The sequence below is a fragment of the Schistocerca piceifrons genome, chromosome 5 (assembly GCF_021461385.2).
Source record: "Schistocerca piceifrons isolate TAMUIC-IGC-003096 chromosome 5, iqSchPice1.1, whole genome shotgun sequence".
NCBI classification, from domain to species: domain Eukaryota; kingdom Metazoa; phylum Arthropoda; class Insecta; order Orthoptera; family Acrididae; genus Schistocerca; species Schistocerca piceifrons.
In genome coordinates, this window is record NC_060142.1 from 67,395,107 (window position 1) to 67,413,475 (window position 18,369).

Below are 18,369 nucleotides of genomic sequence, written 5' to 3' on the forward strand. Positions count from 1 at the left end.
AATGAAGATACTGTGGAAACTAAATGGGAGTCGTTGAAAACTACCTTTAGCGCAGGCTGCAGAAGAGATACTGGGGAGAGAACAACCCAAAAGGGTGGTTAAGTGGTTCGATTAGGAATACTTAATAGTAATGCACGAGAGAAATTAAGCGAGACGGAGAATATTGCAAAGGAACACGAGGTTAGTGGCAGACGAATACAGAGAAAAGAGGAAAAGAGCGGATAAGCTATGTAGGGTAAAGAAAAGGCAGCATGAAAGGAGAAGAATAGAGTAGCTCTAAGAAATGGGAGACAATAAAGAGATCAGATGGTTCTATGAAAGGACAAGAGATTTGAAGAAAGGTTTCCAATCTCCAGCAGTATTTTATAAGGACGGAAATCTAATTGGAGATAAGAGCAAAGTCTTAGAAAGGTGTCAAAAGTATTTTACCGAACTGCTTGACGGGAAAGAAGGGGATGAAGAAGAAGGGATCGTGATTGAGAATGAAAGGGAACAGGACTCAGAACTGGAATCAGAGTTAGATGTAGAGGATCGGGAAGAGGAAGTACAATGCTGGCCATTAAAATTGCTACACCACGAAGATGACGTGCTACGGACACGAAATTTAGCCGACAGAAAGAAGATGCTGTGGTATGCAAATGATTAGCTTCTCAGAGCATTCACACAAGGTTGGCGCCGGTGGCGACACCTACAACGTTCTGACATGAGGAAAGTTTCCAACCGATTTCTCATACACATACAGCAGTTGACCGGCGTTGCCTAGTGAAACGTTGTTGTGATGCCTCGTGTAAGGAGGAGAAATGCGTACCATCACGTTTCCGACTCTGATAAAGGTTAGATTGTAGCCTATCGCGATTGCGGTTTATCGTATCGCGATATTGCTGCTCGCGTTGGTCGAGATCCAATGACTGTTAACAGAATATGGAATCGATGGGTTCAGGAGGGTAATACGGAACGACGTGCTGCATCCCAACGGCCTCGTATCACTAGCAGTCCAGATGACAGGCATCTTATCCGCATGGCTGTAACGGATCGTGCAGCCACGTCTCGATTCCTGAGTCGACAGAGATGGGGACGTTTGCAAGACAACAACCACCTGCATGAACAGTTCGATGGCGTTTGCAGCAGCATAGACTATCAGCTCGGAGACCATAGCTGCGGTTACCCTTGACGCTGCATGACAGACAGGAGCGCCTGCGATGGTGTACTCAACGACGAACCTGGGTGCACGAATGGCAAAACGTCATTTTTTCGGATGAATCCAGGTTCTGTTTACAGCATCATGATGGTCCCATCCGTGTTTGTCGACATCGCGGTGAACGCACATTGGAAGCGTGTATTCGTCATCGCCATACTGGCGTACCACCCGGCGTGATGGTATTGGGTACCATTGGTTACACGTCTCGGTCACCTCTTGTTCGCATTGGCGGCACTTTGAACAGTGGACGTTACATTTCAGATGTGTTACGACCTGTGGGTATACCCTTCATTCGACCACTGCGAAACCCTACATTTCAGCAGGATAATGCACGACCGCATGTTGCAGGTCCTGTACGGGCCTTTCTGGATACTCAAAATGTTCGACTGCTGCCCTGGCCAGCACATTTTCCGGATCCCTCACCAATTGAAAACGTCTGGTCAATGGTGCCGAGCAACGGGCTCGTCACAATACGCCACTCACTACTCTTGATGAACTGTGGTATCGTGTTGAAGCTGCATGGGCAGCTGCGCCTGTACACACCATCCAAGCTCTGTTTGGCTCAATGTCCAGGCGTATGAAGGCCGTTATCACTGCCAGAGGTTGTTGTTCTTGGTACTGATTTCTCAGGATCTATGCACCCAAATTGCGTGAAAATGTAATCACATGTCAGTTCTAGTATAATATATTTGTCCAATGAATGCCCGTTTGTCATCTGCGTTTCTTCTTGGCGTAGCAATTCTAATGGCCAGTAATGTAGTACCAGAACTAGAGGAAGTGAAGAATGCTATAGAGAGCCTAAAAAATAATAAAGCAGCAGGGGGAGACAGCATTGAGGCCGAATTATTAAAATATGGGGGAAAGAAAATGGAGAAGGCAGTCCATCAATTTATAAAGGTAATATGGATACAGGAGGTAATGCCTAAGGATCGGAACATGGGAATTATCTGGCCGTTGCATGAAAAGGGCGACAAGTCAGAATGTAGTAACTATCGTGGTATTACTCTCTTGGACATAACATACAAGATATTTAGTAAAATGTTAGCCTCTAGACTTGAAGGTATGATAGAAGGGATATTGCGGGATTATCAGGCTGGATTTAGGAGGAACAGACCCATGATGGATCAGATATTTTTATTAAGACAAGTGCTAGAGAAGATTTACGAGTATTACAAGCAACTACATCAGTTGTACATTGATTTTAGGCAAGCTTACGACAGCCTACATAGGAAGAAATTTATACAGATCATAAAAGAATTTAGAATCCTACTAAAACTGGTCAATTTAACGGAAATGACAATGAAAGCAACAGTGTGTAAAGTAAGAATAGAGCAAGAACTGTCCGGTGAATTCCAAGTACAGAGGGGGCTACGACAGGGAGAGGTGATCTCTACAATGTTATTTACTTTAGTTTTAGAAAAGGTGATGCTGCAAATGCCGGTAAACCCAGGAGGAACAATACTTAATCGGCAAGTTCAAGTGGCAGCATATGCGGATGACGTAGCATTCATGACAAGGAATGAAAGGGCAGAAAAGGGGAACTACGATACGTTAGGGAAAGTAGCAAGAGAAGTAGGTTTAGAAGAAAACATAAACGAAACAAAGAATATGCAGATGGGGGAGCGCAATATAAAAGGAGAAAAGAATTCAGTAGTAATGAATCGGAAAGAATATGAAAGAGTGAAAATATTAAAATATTTAGGTTTTGTAATAACGGAGGACAATAAAGTAGCAGTAGAAATTCAAGAAAGGATAGAGAGTGGAAATTGTTGCTATTTTGCTTTGCAGAACGTATTTAATTCCAGGAATGTTAGTAGAAATACAAAAATCAAAATATACACGACCATATTATGACCTATAGTAATATATGGAAAGCCGACCGCTGTGGCCGAGTGGTTCTAGGCGCTTCAGTCCGGAACCGCGCGACTGCTACGGTCGCAGGTTCGAATCCTGCCTCGGGCATGGATGTGTGTGATGTCCTTAGGTTAGGTTAGGTTTAAGTAGTTCTAAGTTCTCGGGGACTGATGACCTAAGATGTAAAGTCCCATAGTGCTCACAGCCATTTGAACCATTTTTAATATATCGATTAGAAGACCGGGTATTGACATTAAAGGAGGAGAATTGATTATTGAAATGGGAAAGAAAGGCACTGAGAAGGATTTTTGGAGCAGTTTAGAGAGGAAGATCGCTGGAGAGTAAGAACAAATTTTTTGACGGATGGATCTTGTTGTTAAAATGAAGCAGGGAAGAATAAGATGGACAGGGCGTGTACAGAGAATGCCAGAAACTCGGAGTATCAAGAAAGTTTTTAGGCAGAACCTGATGGCTGATGGGAGAAGGAGAAGAGGTTGACCCAGGAAAAGGTGGTGCACTCAGCCTCGTGATGCCAATTGAGGATCTACTCGACCGAATAGTGGCGGCTTCGGTCAAGAATGCCATCATAACCACCGGGTGAGCGGTGTGCTGACACCATGTCCCTCCTATCCGCATCCCCCACTCAGGATGACACGGCGGTCGGATGGCCCGGTAGGCTACTCGTGGCCTGAAGACGGAGTGCAGGAAAAGGTGGCTGGACGATATGGAAGAAGATCTAAAGGCGATGGGAATAAGAAATTGGAGAGGAAGGCGATGGACAGAGAAGAATGGAGGCAGGTGATACAGGAACTTCAAGAACTGTAGAGCCAGCCAAGAAGAAGAAGTAGGCGATACTACCGCCAGCTGTATACGTGTGTATCGCTCTCCCATCACTGTGCCACATCGGAGTACGTATTGTTTTCGGAAGCCAGGCTGTCGAATCGTAGCACGGTTGCATATTACGTGACCGGTAAGTAAATTCTCGATTGTCGGCGCGGGCGTTCCTACGACAAGCAACTGCTGGTCCCTACTGCAGCAGCGGCTACCGATGGCGGCACTGGGGAGGGCGGGTTGTGGCGCCGAGTGTGCCGCGCCGCAGCCGTTGGGGACACCTGTCAGCCGCCGGGCGCGCCGCCCCCGCCGCAGCCGTCCGCCCCCGCTGGCTATCAGGCGCAGGCCGGCCTGCCGCCTCCCGCCGCCAGGGCGTGGAATCACCGCGGGAGACGCTCGGCACCCACTTCCGCTCTCCCCATCTGCAGAGGACCAACTTTACAGCGACGCCTGTCACGTTGATCTCCAATACAGCCCAACGGCGCCATACTTCTCAATACAGAGAATCGAATCGCCACATCTTCACACAGGACCAATGCACTCGTGCTCTTGTACTCTAACAAGAAGGCAACTGCCTCTCGACTTTCCTGTAACAGCAACGACTAAATTTTGTAACGTACTGGAGGTATTGAAGAGGAATTCCACTTTGTGCAAGACATCTTGTGGGTTTGTTTTCACCAAGACATGTTTTCAGAACTTTTTATGTGCAATCTTCAGTAGGTTTGTTTACATCCATTCGGGAATAAAGCTGTGTGGCTGGTCCCGGCGGAGGTTCGAATCCTCCCTTGGGCATGGGTGTGTGTGTTCGTCCTTAGGATAATTTAGGTTAAGTAGTGTGTGAGCTTAGGGACTGATGACCTTAGCAGTTAAGTCCCATAAGATTTCACCCAGATTTGAACATTTTTTTGGGAAATAAAGTGGATGTATGCATCTGTTTACATACATCACATGGCGCTATTTGATATTTATGGTAAAAGTAGACTTAAAGCTACTAGCATAAATATCCAATAGCTCCATGTGACGCATGTAAACAAATGTTTACATCCACTTTATTTTACAATACACCATAAAACTAGAATCATTAGATATATCGTAAATCAACTCAGTGATGCATGTCACAGCTCTATAGTGCAGGCTAACAAATCTAAGGTCATTTGTCAATAATCACTCATTTTACAAATGTAAATATTTTGTGACGGAAGTTTCTTCAAATGTTAACATGTAAAAATTTTCCAGCTGGAAAACAAACAAACCCACCGAAGACAGCACAAAAAGTGCTGAAACATGTCTCGGCGAAAGCAAAACTACAAAGGTGTCTTGCAATTTTGTTAGCAAGTACGGAAATAAGAACTGCAACATTGACAACATGATGTATTTATACTGTGTTACGGCGTAAAGTCAAGCGCCGTTACGTCAGTGTGGATCGAGAGATAAGAGATGGCTGTGAGAAGACGTCAGCCAATCGCACGCTGATAGACCCCTCTCCAGGACGACAACGTGCCATCAGTGGCCCCTGTGCGAAGAGGACATAAGCGCCGTGCCAGACTGGTCGCGGTCCAGTAGAAGAGTAGCCTGAAGATTAGTGAGTTCTATAGCAGCATCGACACTAGCAACTTTGCTTGTTCAATCTACGTATGTAACACAGACTTGGGAATTATTTGTACTGATGAACACTGCTTATTTTGCACGTCGCCCTTTGATTGGGACACATCTGTGTAACACAAAGTTAAGTATTGTAATTGCTAATTTTGTAAAAAAAACTCATTAATACGATTTTTTTGAATGTTGTCTAGTAATCTCAGAAAGCAGGTTTCCTAGGCACCCCATAGTTGACAACTAGGCTGGATATAACATACTACATGTATTTGGTCGATATAGCCGAGGCACAAACTCGTTACCAAGTATTTTAACTTTTTTTTCAGGATTCGCCTATCTTTGTTGTTGTTGTGGTCTTCAGTCCTGAGACTGGTTTGATGCAGCTCTCCATGCTACTCTATCCTGTGCAAGCTTCTTCATCTCGCAGTACCTACTGCAACCTACATCCTTCTGAATCTGCTTAGTGTATTCATCTCTTGGTCTACCTCTACGATTTTTACCCTCTACGCTGCCCTCCAATACTAAATTGGTGATCCCGTGATGCCTCAGAACATGTCCTACCAACATTTTATATCCTCTCTACTTCGACCATCATCAGTTATTTTACTCCCTAAATAGCAAAACTCCTTTACTACTTTAAGTGTCTCATTTCCTAATCTAATTCCCTCAGCATCACGCGATTTAATTTGACTACATTCCATTATCCTCGTTTTGCTTTTGTTGATGTTCATCTTGTATCCTCCTTTCAAGACACTGTCCATTCCGTTCAACTGCTCTTCCAAGTCCTTTGCTGTCTCTGACAGAATTACAATGTCTCGCCTATCTTACCACTTACTAAATATGACACATACTGATACAAACGGGACGTTTCTCCGATTTGAACACAAAATGTAAAACACAATCGAACAGAGCAATGCTTCACAATTGCTAAATAGGTATGTGAGTCAGATATATGTCTTCAACTCCTTCTATCCCCCCTCTCTCCATCACCTTCTCCCCTTCTCTCTGTCAATCTCTTCCTCCTCCCTGTATCTCTCCATTTCCTCCTCCTCTTCCTCCTCCTCCTCCACTCTGTCGATATTCTCCTTCCCCTCTAGATTTCCATTTCCTTCCCTCCCCCACTCCGTTCATTTTCTCTTCCCCTTTCCCTCTGACTTTGAGCCTCGTTTTTTGTACTGCTTACGAAACCTTGATTAGAAATGAACGGGTAACTAACTTGGAATCACTGGTATACAGGATTTGTGAGAGAGACGTCGCCTGCTGCAGGGTGTGTGATTCCAGCAAGATGCCGCAGTGATCAGCACACTGGGCCCGCATTCGGGAGGATGACGGTTTCAATCTATTTCCTGATTTAGGTTTACCGTGATTTTCCACAGGCAAATGATGCGACGATTCTTTTGAAAGGGCACGGCCGGTTTCTTTCCATATCCTTATGTTCCGTCTCTAGCGACACTGTTGTCACGTTAAGCCCTTACCTTGCTTGCTTAGATGAGTGAGGATACTAGCTTCAAGGACAGTATTTCGCGTTGTTTTAATCTGCAAACGGGTAGTATTACTACGTTTCAGACGATTTAGATTCCGTAGCTGTATTCCGATCATAAGCCAGTAAACCACAAGTATAACTTTCCCGTTTGCGCTCTGTTAAAACCGATTGCGACGATGAATACAAAAAACATAGAGCTGTGTTTTTGCAAAATATTATATACAGGGAGAAAGAATATATAGCGGTGAAACGTATTTGTCTAAGGTTCCAACGCCTTGTGTTGTAGATAAATGCGACTGCAAAAAAGTAAAAAAACTGAACGTTTTCACTGCTCAACACACCATTTTCTCAATTCGGGAAATCTAGTCTACTATTGTGATGAACCAAATGGAAAACTAAACAGAACCATAGTAGATGACATAGCAGTAGTAGAAGAAACTTCCAGCAAAACTGCACGCTTGGTCCTCAGAATATCAGAAAGGTATCCAAATAGTTCAAGCACATGCTTCTGGTCACTCGGATGACGAGACAGAATCCTCTTGCGAGTGCCTGAAAGATACCTGTGAAAACGGGACAGACTGCTTTTATAAATTTATAATTGTTGACATTTGTGTCAAACATGCAACGAACAAGGGAGATGATTCAGTTACTGGCGAACATGGAATAGTTGAAAGAAATGACAGAGGCGAGGGACTCTTCAGATTTGCAGATGTGTGAAAACACCTATTATGAACACGTTATTCAAGAAGCATCCTAACTGCAAATAGACTTGTAGGGGTTCTAGTCTTAAACTGAAAAATCAAATAGACTTCATTCTTACCAATAGGCTCAAAACGTTAAAGATGTCTCTATGCTGAACAGGCCCAATACAAAAAGTGATCATCGATTAATAAGAGCAAGATTTAAATCGAATACAAAAGGTGAAAGACTGAAACTAAATGAAGGGGAAAGAAAAATTTTAAATAAAAAAAGTCAAAGAACAGAAAGGAGAATTTAAAGAAATACTTAAGAGAAAATTTAAAGAATGTGAAGCGGAAGCAGTAACAAAGATAGTAATTGCAACAGCTGAGGACTTGGGTTGCTTGTGCAAATCTTATAACAAACGAACGAACGTGACAAATAAAACGATAAGTCTGATGAACAAGAGAAGAAAAATGAAAGATGACATCAAGATGTATGAGGAAGATACGCTAAAAGCCGTTATGAGTGCAAAGAATCAGCTAACAACGTTAGACACAGAGCAAGGCAGAAGTACAGATAAGAAAGAATACTCGAATATTTTGAGAATTTTTGTAGTAACCTGTACAGTGAGCTCAATGATGATATCTTAATCCTAGACCAAATGGATGCCTCTCTTTCCCATATCTCAGAAATACTCTCTTCAGAAGTCGGACATACTATAGACACCCTCAGATCAGACATTGTGTAAAAAAGATCTGAGGATGGTCATTACGGACTGAAACCGGTCATCGTCTAAAGAATTCATATTGTGATCAAAGACTGAAATAAAAAACATTTGAAAGCAAAATGAGGATAATGGAATGTGGTCGAATTAATTCAGGTGATGCTGAGGGGATTAGATTAGAATACGAAAGACTGAAAGTATTAGGTGAGTTTTGCTATTTGGGTTGTAAAATAACTGATGATGCTCGAAGTAGAGAGGGTATAAAATGTAGACAGGCAATCGCAAGAAAAGGACTTCAGTGACAAAAAGAGCGTTTCTGAAGAAGTAAAATTAGTTAACGTAGAATATATGAGTACATTGAAGTGTTAGTCTTTTCTCAAAGTATTTGTTTCTAGTGTAGCCACGGACGGAAACGAAGCATGAACGATAAACAATTTAGAGAAGAAGAGAATACAAGCTTTTGAAATGTGGCGCTACAGAAGAATGATGAAGATCAGATTGGTAGATCACGTAACTAATGAGGTAGTACTGAATAGAAATCGGGAGAAAAGAAATTTATGGTACAACTTGATGAAAGGGGGATCGGTTGATGGGTCACGCTCTGTGACGTCAAGAAATCACTAATTTAGTATTGCAGTGAAGCCTGGAAGTAAGAAACATAGAAGTAGACCAAGAGATGAATATAGCAAACAGATTCTGGAGGATGTAAGTTGTAGTAGTTATTTGGAGATTCAGAGATTTTCACAAGAGATAGTAGCGGAGAGGTGTATCAAACCAGTCTTCGGAACGAAGACCACTACATGGACGTGTAGTCCACGTTCGTTCGAACGTTTATTGGAGTATAATGGAAAACACTGAATTAAATCAATCAACTTTTTGAGATTTTTTCTACAAGTTTCCTACATTTATGTACCATACACATCAAAGAATTGCGTAGGCTACGTCCGCGAGATAGTTAATGAAAGTAACATGTTAAAATTTGAAGTACATCTGTCAAGAACATTCCCACACATTTCGTAACAACATTAAACAACGACTTGACTTTATACAGTAGTACAGATAGATCATTGTGCGAGACAATATGGTTCATATGGCTGTAAGCACTATGGGACTTAACATCTGAGGCCATTAGTCCCCTAGACTTAGAACTACTTAAACCTAACTAACATAAGGACATCACACACATCCATGCCCGAGTCAGGATTCAAACCTGCGACCGTAGCAGCAGCGCGGTTCCGGACTAAAGCACCTAGAACCGTTCGGTCACAACGGCCGGCGGAAATTCTGTGACCTGGATTCCTCACGAGGTGTCGTCTCCACTCCTCACGATATTTTTGATTTTTTTTCATTCATGTTCAAAATATTTAATTCTGCTCTGTGAGCAGCCTTGAGACGGGAACCGAACACCCACCGTAACGGGACCATGGGATTATTTCATTCAAAAGTAACCACCACACGCCTTAAGACGTTTATCCCACAGGGAGACGAGACGATCAGCTCCCGTTTCGTAGAACGCGGTCGGCCGCTGATGGAGCCACAGCCGCACCCACAACTACACTTCCTCGTCCGACTGAAACTAGCATCCACGTATGTCTTTCTTCAGGTCGTCAGAGATGTGAAAATCACGCGGCCAAAAATTCGGGCAGTACGGAGGGTGTTCCAATGTTTCGCAACCATATCGCTGGAGTGTAGCTTTCGTCTTACTGGCAGTGTGGTGGTGGGGCAACAGGATAATTCCGTCCTACAGCATATCTACATCTACATCCATACTCCGAAAGCCACCTGACGGTGTGTGGCGGAGGGTACCTTGAGTAGCTCTATCAGTCTCGTATTCATCGTGGAACGAAAGATTGTCGGTATGCATCTGTGTGGGCTCTAATCTCCCTGATTTTATGATCTCTTCGCGGGATATACGTAGGAGGGAGCAATATACTGCTTGACTCCTCGGTGATGGTATGTTCTCGAAACTTCAACAAAAGCCCGTACCGAGCTACTGAGCGTCTCTCTTGCAGAATCTTCCACTGGAGTTTATCTATCATCTCCGTAACGTTTTCGCGATTACTAAATGATCCTTTAACTAAGCGCGCTGCTCTCCGTTGGATCTTCTCTCTCTCTTCTATCAACCCTATCTCGTACAGATCCCACACCGGCGAGCAGTATTCAAGCAGTGGGCGGACAAGTGTACTCTAACCTACTCCCTTTGTTTTCGGACTGCACTTCCTTAGGATTCTTCCAATGAATCTCAGTCTGGCATCCGCTTTACCGACGATTAATTTTATATGGTAATTCCATTTTAAAACACTCCTAATGCGCACTCCCAGATAATTTATGGAATTAACTGCTTCCAGTTGCTGACCTGCTATATTGTAGGTAAATGAGAAGGGATCTTTCTTTCTATGTATTCGCAGCCCATTACACTTGTCTACATTGAGATTCAATTGCCATTCCCTGCACCATGCGTCAGTTCGCTGCAGATCCTCCTGCATTTCAATACAATTTTCCATTGATACAACCTCTCGATATACCACAGCACCATCCGCAAAACGCCTCAGTGAACTTCCGATGTCATCCACAAGGTCATTTATGTATATTGTGAATAGCAACGGTCCAACGACACTCCCCTGCGGCACACCTGAAATCACACCTATTTCGGAAGACTTCTCCTCATTGAGAATGATATGCTGCGTTCTGTTATATAGGAACTCTTCAATCAAGTCGCGCCATTGGTCTAACAGTCCATATGCTCTTACTTTGTTCATTAAGCGACTGTAGGGAACTGTATCAAACGCCTTGCGGAACTCAAGAAACATGGCATCTACCTGGCAGTCCATGTCTATGGCCCTCTGAGTCTCGTGGACGAATAGTGCGAGCTGGGTTTGACACAATCGTCATTTTCTATACCCATGCTGATTCCTACAGAGTAGGTTTCTAGTCTCCAGAAAGTCATTATACTCGAACATAATACTGAGGATGACCCTGAACCCAGACGGCAGGAGTCACTGGTGCTGACATGAGCAACAGTTTGCAGTCGGGTGCACCCAGTGCTCTCTATCGCCGCCGGTAGGGCCTCCTCCACAACTCGGATGAGACCCCCGGCAAGCAGACAGAGTGAACACTTGCCTTCGTCCCCGTCCTTTCCGCTATGTCCCTAAGGGGCTCCATCACCCGCCTAACATTGGAGCTCCCGATCACTAATAAACCCCTTCCCCCCGTGTGCCTCGTCGGACCTTGCTGAAGGAGAGGGCTAATGTCCACTCACAGGCAGAGTAGCCGATGCCACACGGCCAGCCTCCACATTGACCCTCCGCCTCGGGCGCCGCGAACGCCGCTGAACCCGCCACTCCCCTTGGGGATAGGGTGGCCCAACCGCGCCCGGTACCGGCGAAGATGTCTCGACAGCAGGGACAGTGGGTGAAGCATGTAACACCTGGGGTGTACCATGCGACGCACCAAACTCCCCACTGCCGCTACACTTCGAGGCAGCAGCCTGAAGACGGCTGACCGCGGCCATCAGCACGTTGAGCTGCTCGCGAACAGTGGCTAGCTCCTCCTGCGTCCGCACACAGCAGTCACACATCCTGTCCATCCTAAGAAATCGAAAATTTACTGTAGAGAGTTAAACAATCAACTTTTAACTAGACTGCGAATTTACTAAAGACGGCTGATAGCTGACTAAACTGTGGTTACTAGACACTTCTTGTTGGAAACAATGAAAATAAGCAGTAACTGTCTCTGGACTGTATTCAAAACAAACACGAAATCTATGGAACACTATTACTAGTACTCGAAAATTAAAGCTTCCTAAAAGCAAACACACACGGAAAAAGAAAAGTAAGAAAAACACAGTAAATACTTAAATTTACGTAGGTTGCTGCACAGGAGATGTGAAGCAGACGGCAGTTACGACGACACTTGGCGATTTGACTGTATGGCGTGTGGCAGTTTTGCGCAAAGTGTCAGTGTGAAGCCTTTTGTTTCAAATGTGCGTCCCTGTCATATTCCTGAATATTGACCATTCTTCTCTCGAGGAGAGAAGAAATACGTGTTGAGATATGTTTCGTTTTTTCTGTGACGAACAACGTGCAGTATTCTGTAATGTAGCCCGTGTTACTATTGCAGTTCACTGCGCATGTCTGCAATTGTTGTTATTCGCTGGGCACAGATGGCGGTGCTGATTCCAGTCATAACAGTGCATGCATCCGCTGCGTCAGTCAGTTGAGGTTGTGCTACCTATACCCTGCCACAATTCAGGGGCGATGGATTGGTCAAGGGGATCGCGTCAATGACCGTCTCGTTCAGTGGGCCTAACTAAGTTGCATTTCTAGGCATTCAAAGGCAATTGGTATATGCACAACGCATCGACAATGTGCAGACTTTACACGAGCGCGTGACCAATGCTTTTGAATCAGTCCGAAATGATCCAGGTGTATTTGAAAGACTATGTCCATTATAATTATCCGGGCTGTTACGCTGTGGTCGGTTGATAAATTCTGTGTCAATTCCCAACGTTTCGTCCCCGTCTGCGGAGGACAACTTCAAGGGGGTCTGTAGCTCGATCGAAAGTCCAACACACACGCTGGCTCGCTATTTGAACGACTGTGTGATCCATTGCGAAGAACGGCTGTAGGATGTCTCAAGATATATGGTAACCACATGCAGCTCTGCCAAAAGTGTCTTCTCCTAAGCGCTGGTATTGATTTCCGGACATATGATCACAACAAGTTTTCTTCTAATTCTGACCAATACTAACTTCTGCAACGCCACTGTGTATGGAACACGTCAGTAAGTAAGTGTGCGAAGATAGCGCTACAGTAGCCTTTTCCCGAGAAAAGATTAACTGAAAATTTCACCTATAAATGCTATTTTAATAAACCATACTTTCATTGCTTGTACGGCCTGGAATGGAGAACGTAGATCCTTTGGTTTTCCGTACGGAACAACAGGTAAAATCTTACTTCGTTGTAAAGGTAACTTACAGAATTTTGTGTGGTGCGCACGAATAAAACAAAATGCCTGGATATCTGCTGTGGCGTGAGCGCAGAATGCAAGGCGGCCAGTAGTCTGTGTACTCACCAACTAAGTTTACGCTGCAGAGCGTCAGGACGCACGTCCACACGTGAGCCATGGCTCGGCTCAGACGAGGATCACCTCCTGAAACAGACACGCCGAGTTCAGGTGGACTAGTTGCAGCAGTAGAAAGAAATATCGTACAACAAAGAGTAAACTTTTAAAAGAATTACATTAACCATTTTCACATAAGAAAGACCACTTCAGACACGTAATCAATAGCTGTACCCTGTGTCACCGGCCGCTGTGGCCGTGTGGTTCTAGGCGCTTCAGTCTGGAACCTTGTGACCGCTACGGTCGCAGGTTCGAATCCTGCCTCGGGCATGGATGTGTGTGATGTCCTTAGATTAGTTAGGCTTAAGTAGTTCTACGTTCTAGGGGACTGATGACCACAGATGTTAAGTCTCATAGTGCTCAGAGCCATTTGAACCATATATCCTGTGTCGAACGCCATACAAAATTTATTTATTGGTGGTGTAACAAAAATTTGAAAGGAAACACAAAGATTTGCATTCACTGATAAGTATATGACTTCCAGAGAAATGTTAGAAATACTGTCTTTCTACCGGGGTACGTTCCCGAAATTGACCGAAAATGTCGATTTTCAATATATTTTTTATTTATTGGTGGAATTCATAGACAGTAAGTTCACAAAGTTTCAATGATGAAAACGCGTCCGAAGTGACTGAAAAATAACACAGTGCGACAGTGAAATTTGCCGCAGAACAAAAATAATTGTGTGTTAGCTAGCGCCCTGATGACAATGAGGAAACGTACTTTTATCTGAGCTAGGCTGCGTGTTTTTACGTTGTAGCGGCGTTTATTAATTTTATCATATTAGGAATATTACTGCCTAGTTGTGGGAATGGGAACGTGAGGGGGAGATAGCCACTTGGGGTGGGTAAACGGAAATTGTAGTTGCATCAGTTAATCGACTATCGGCGCTCTAAGAGGTCACGCAATATCGATTCTTGACTTGTGCGCATCCGGTAACGTGAAGAATATTGTCTGTGCATGTTCGCGTGTTTCTTGTACTCAGCGATATCTGGGGAGTGTGATAATTCATCAGATCGGTTCTGTTATGTGTGTGGCGAGTGTAGGACTAAGTCTCGAAGACATTCCATTCCACCGATCGTCAAAAAAGTATAAGAGTTGTTCAAATGGCTCTGAGCACTATGGGACTTAACATCTGAGGTCATCAGTCCCCTAGAACTTAGAACTACTTAAACCTAACTAACCTAAGGACATCACACACATCCATGCCCGAGGCAGGATTCGAACCTGCGACCGTAGCGGCCGCGCGGTTCCAGACTGAAGCGCCTAGAACCGCTCGGCCACTTTGGCCGGCCAGAAGAGTTGTGTTTTGAATCAAAGGTAGGTGAGGGTAAGTGTTGGACACCACGGAATTGTTTCTCATGTTGCTTCCGCTATTAAAGAGGCTGGTTGTGTGGAACCCAGTCATCTACGTCATTTGATGTACTACAGTCGTGGAGGGAACTTACAGACCACTTCACAGATTGTTAGTTTTATTTAACAAAACTAAAGGGAATCACAAGTAAATCATAACACACAGTTTCTTATCCAAATTTGAAACCTGCAATTAGACCAGTTCCGCATTCTGATTCTCTCCCAGCTCCAAAACCAGCAACGGAGGGGGCACTGGAAGATGAAACAGGTGGTGGTAGCGACAAGCCAACGGACCATGAAGGTCTTGAGTTCATGCCATCTGCAACAAAGCTACAACCACAGCCATTGTCTCAGGCAGAACTGAAAGATCTTCTATGAGATTTAAACCCTTCAAAGCGGCGAGTACAATTACTTCGATCTTGTCTTTATGAAAGTAACTTGTTACAACCGGACACTGGTATTGCATTCAGTTATAGACAGTTTGGTCTTTCCTCATCTTTCTCAATGACAAAGAGTTTGATATACTGTAATGACGTAAATGGACTGCTTAAAAAATTTGGGATGATTCGCAATCAGGAAGAATGGCGTAGATTCCTGAAAGAGTAGTCTCAAAGCTGTTGTCTTACATAACGGAAACGAGAAACCTTCGGCACCAGAGGTCCATTCCGTTAGAGAAAACCTACGAGAACATGAGGCTACTCCTGAAGTATACTGGCTATTCGAATCAGAAATGGAAAATCTGTGGTGATTCCAATGTCCTGAGACTCCTTCTGGGAATTCAGATTGGTTACAAAAATTTTTGCTGCTTCTTGTGTTGCTGGGATTGTAGGGTAAGCTAGGACCATTATCTAATTAAAGAGTGGCATTTCAGGGAAATCTTCAATACTGGTGAAAAAAATGTGTCGCATCAACTCCTTGGTGACAAAGACAGTGTGCTGTTTCCACCACTCCATTTTAAATTGGGTTTTATGAAGAATTTTGTTAAAGCAATGGACAAAGATGGCCAGTGTTTTCAATTTTTACTAACTAAATTTCCTGCGATTAGTACTGCAAAAATTGAAGAGGGAACTTTCATCGTGCTCAGACCGTGACTTTATGAAAGATATTACTTTGAAATACTGTTGACAGATACTGAGAAGTCAGACTTGGTTTTAAAGATGTGTGATTCAGTTTCTCGGGAAGCGTAATGTCTGAGAATTACAGGAAACTGACGAAACACATGTTTAACTGTTACAAGGCTATGGGGTGCAACACGTCTCTGAAATTACATTTCCTTCGTCCTCATTTGGATTTTTTCTCGCCTAATCTTGGAGATGTGCCTGGTGATCATGGTGAGCTATTAAACCAAGGTATCGCTACCATGGAAAGACGACATAAGGGAAGATAGTCATCAAACATTTTGGCCAATCCTACATGAAGTTTCACCATCAACTCACATATGAAAAGTTTGCAAGAAAATTTTCTGGCTTGTAAGTACATTCCAAGCTTCATTCAACTTTCTCGTACTATTTTTATTTTATTTTACCTTGTGTAATTAAAATAATTGCTTTTGATTATGTTTATTAAGAAATTACACGCTCGTTCTGTATTGTTACTGAGTCATTTCCTAGTTTCTCGAAAGTGGTGTACGTAGCGTACCTTTGCAGAAAATTATGAACGTAATGGAACATTTCTGATTTAATTTTCGCAAACAGCGTAGGTAATTCGGTGAAGAACGCATACTTTAATCTCGCTGTAAGACACAAAGTTCAAATTTGTAGGACTGTATAGCAAAAAATTGTGACGCTACTTTCCTGCCACGCCCACTTTCTGAAGCAACACTTCAATAATAGCTCGGTGAACAACGATTCCGTGGATTACTTTCAAGCAAACTTGTACGTGATAGCTAAGTTACAGGTTTCTGGCATATTCAGAACTCCTAAAAAAGTGTGTTCTCGGTAAAACCCAGATTCCAAGAGTGTCTCTAAATTCATTCATATGAACACCACGTTTTCATGTGCTACAGTAGTCAGAATGGAGCTTATGATGCAGTTCTTGTATTTAATGATGGGAACGCAGGGAGGATGAAGTTATTAGAGAAAATTGTCTTTGAGGAAGGAGATTTCACTCAAGACATCTTAAGAAAAATAGTTTTACAGTCTCTGCAGATGAGTAGGTGACTTAAGGGAAAACCTTATGTTGGACTTTAAATTGCATTTCCTGAAAATTATTTTTTTAAAGTTCGTATAACTTTTTCTTAGAATATATGAACGCTAGAATTGTGAAGTTTTGTACCCTTATTTGTATAAACCCGATAAATTTTTCCTGAAGAGTAAAGTTGGAAATTCTGAGTATAAGCTGAAATATGGGGCGAAGTGCTTGGAATTTTGCATGAATTTTATACCACACACAAGGAAAAATAAATTAAAATTATTCAAATTCTCCTGCATGCAAAGAGACTACACAGAAAAAATTGAAGAAATGTCTTAAACTGTTTCGGTAAAAGAGGTACATACGGTATTTTTTTGAAAACAAAATTTTTAGCTTCCATAAAAAACGTGAATACGTAAATATAATTCAAGGGACTTAACACTATGTGTGTTAATTTCATGTTAAGCATGGTACGGAATTGTGAATTTGCTGCTTCTCTTAAATAGTGTGTGTTTTTCATCACGTTCTTACTTACAGAAAGCACTGATTTATAGAAAACTTTTGACATTGCTGATTACTGTTTAATCATTGAAATCTTGAAGGTAACGGGGATAAAATCCAGAGGCCGAATGATTATTCACAACTTAGGCAGAACCAGGCTGTACTATTTTAAGAACAACTGCATAAGGTGTAGGATATTCCAGAAATCCGATAACATTTGAAAATGCGCTAGTTAACGGAGTAGTGTAAGGAGAGAGTTAAAACATGACATACATGCCAAAAATGACATACGGTTCTCTGAAACCGGAAACGAATGCAAAAGTCGGCCAACAGATGGCACTAGGCAACAACACGTTAGTGACCCTGCATAACACTCGTGTGTAGGGAGAGAGGGAGTCAGATGCGCCAGCAGTCGCGGCATGTTGGTTTGCCAGAAAGACGCTGTTATTTATTCATTTTTTTTTGGTCATCAGTCTACTGACTGGTTTGATGCGGCCCGCCACGAATTCCTTTCCTGTGCTAACCTCTTCATCTCAGAGTAGCACTTGCAACCTACGTCCTCAATTATTTGCTTGACGTATTCCAATCTCTGTCTTCCTCTACAGTTTTGCCCTCTACAGCTCCCTCTAGTACCATGGAAGTCATTCCCTCATGTCTTAGCAAATGTCCTATCATCCTGTCCCTTCTCCTTATCAGTGTTTTCCACATATTCCTTTCCTCTCCGATTCTCCTTAGAACCTCCTCAATTCTTACCTTATCGGTCCACCTAATTTTCAACATTCGTCTATAGCACCACATCTCAAATGCTTCGATTCTCTTCTGTTCCGGTTTTCCCACAGTCCATGTTTCACTACCATACAATGCTGTACTCCAGACGTACATCCTCAGAAATTTCTT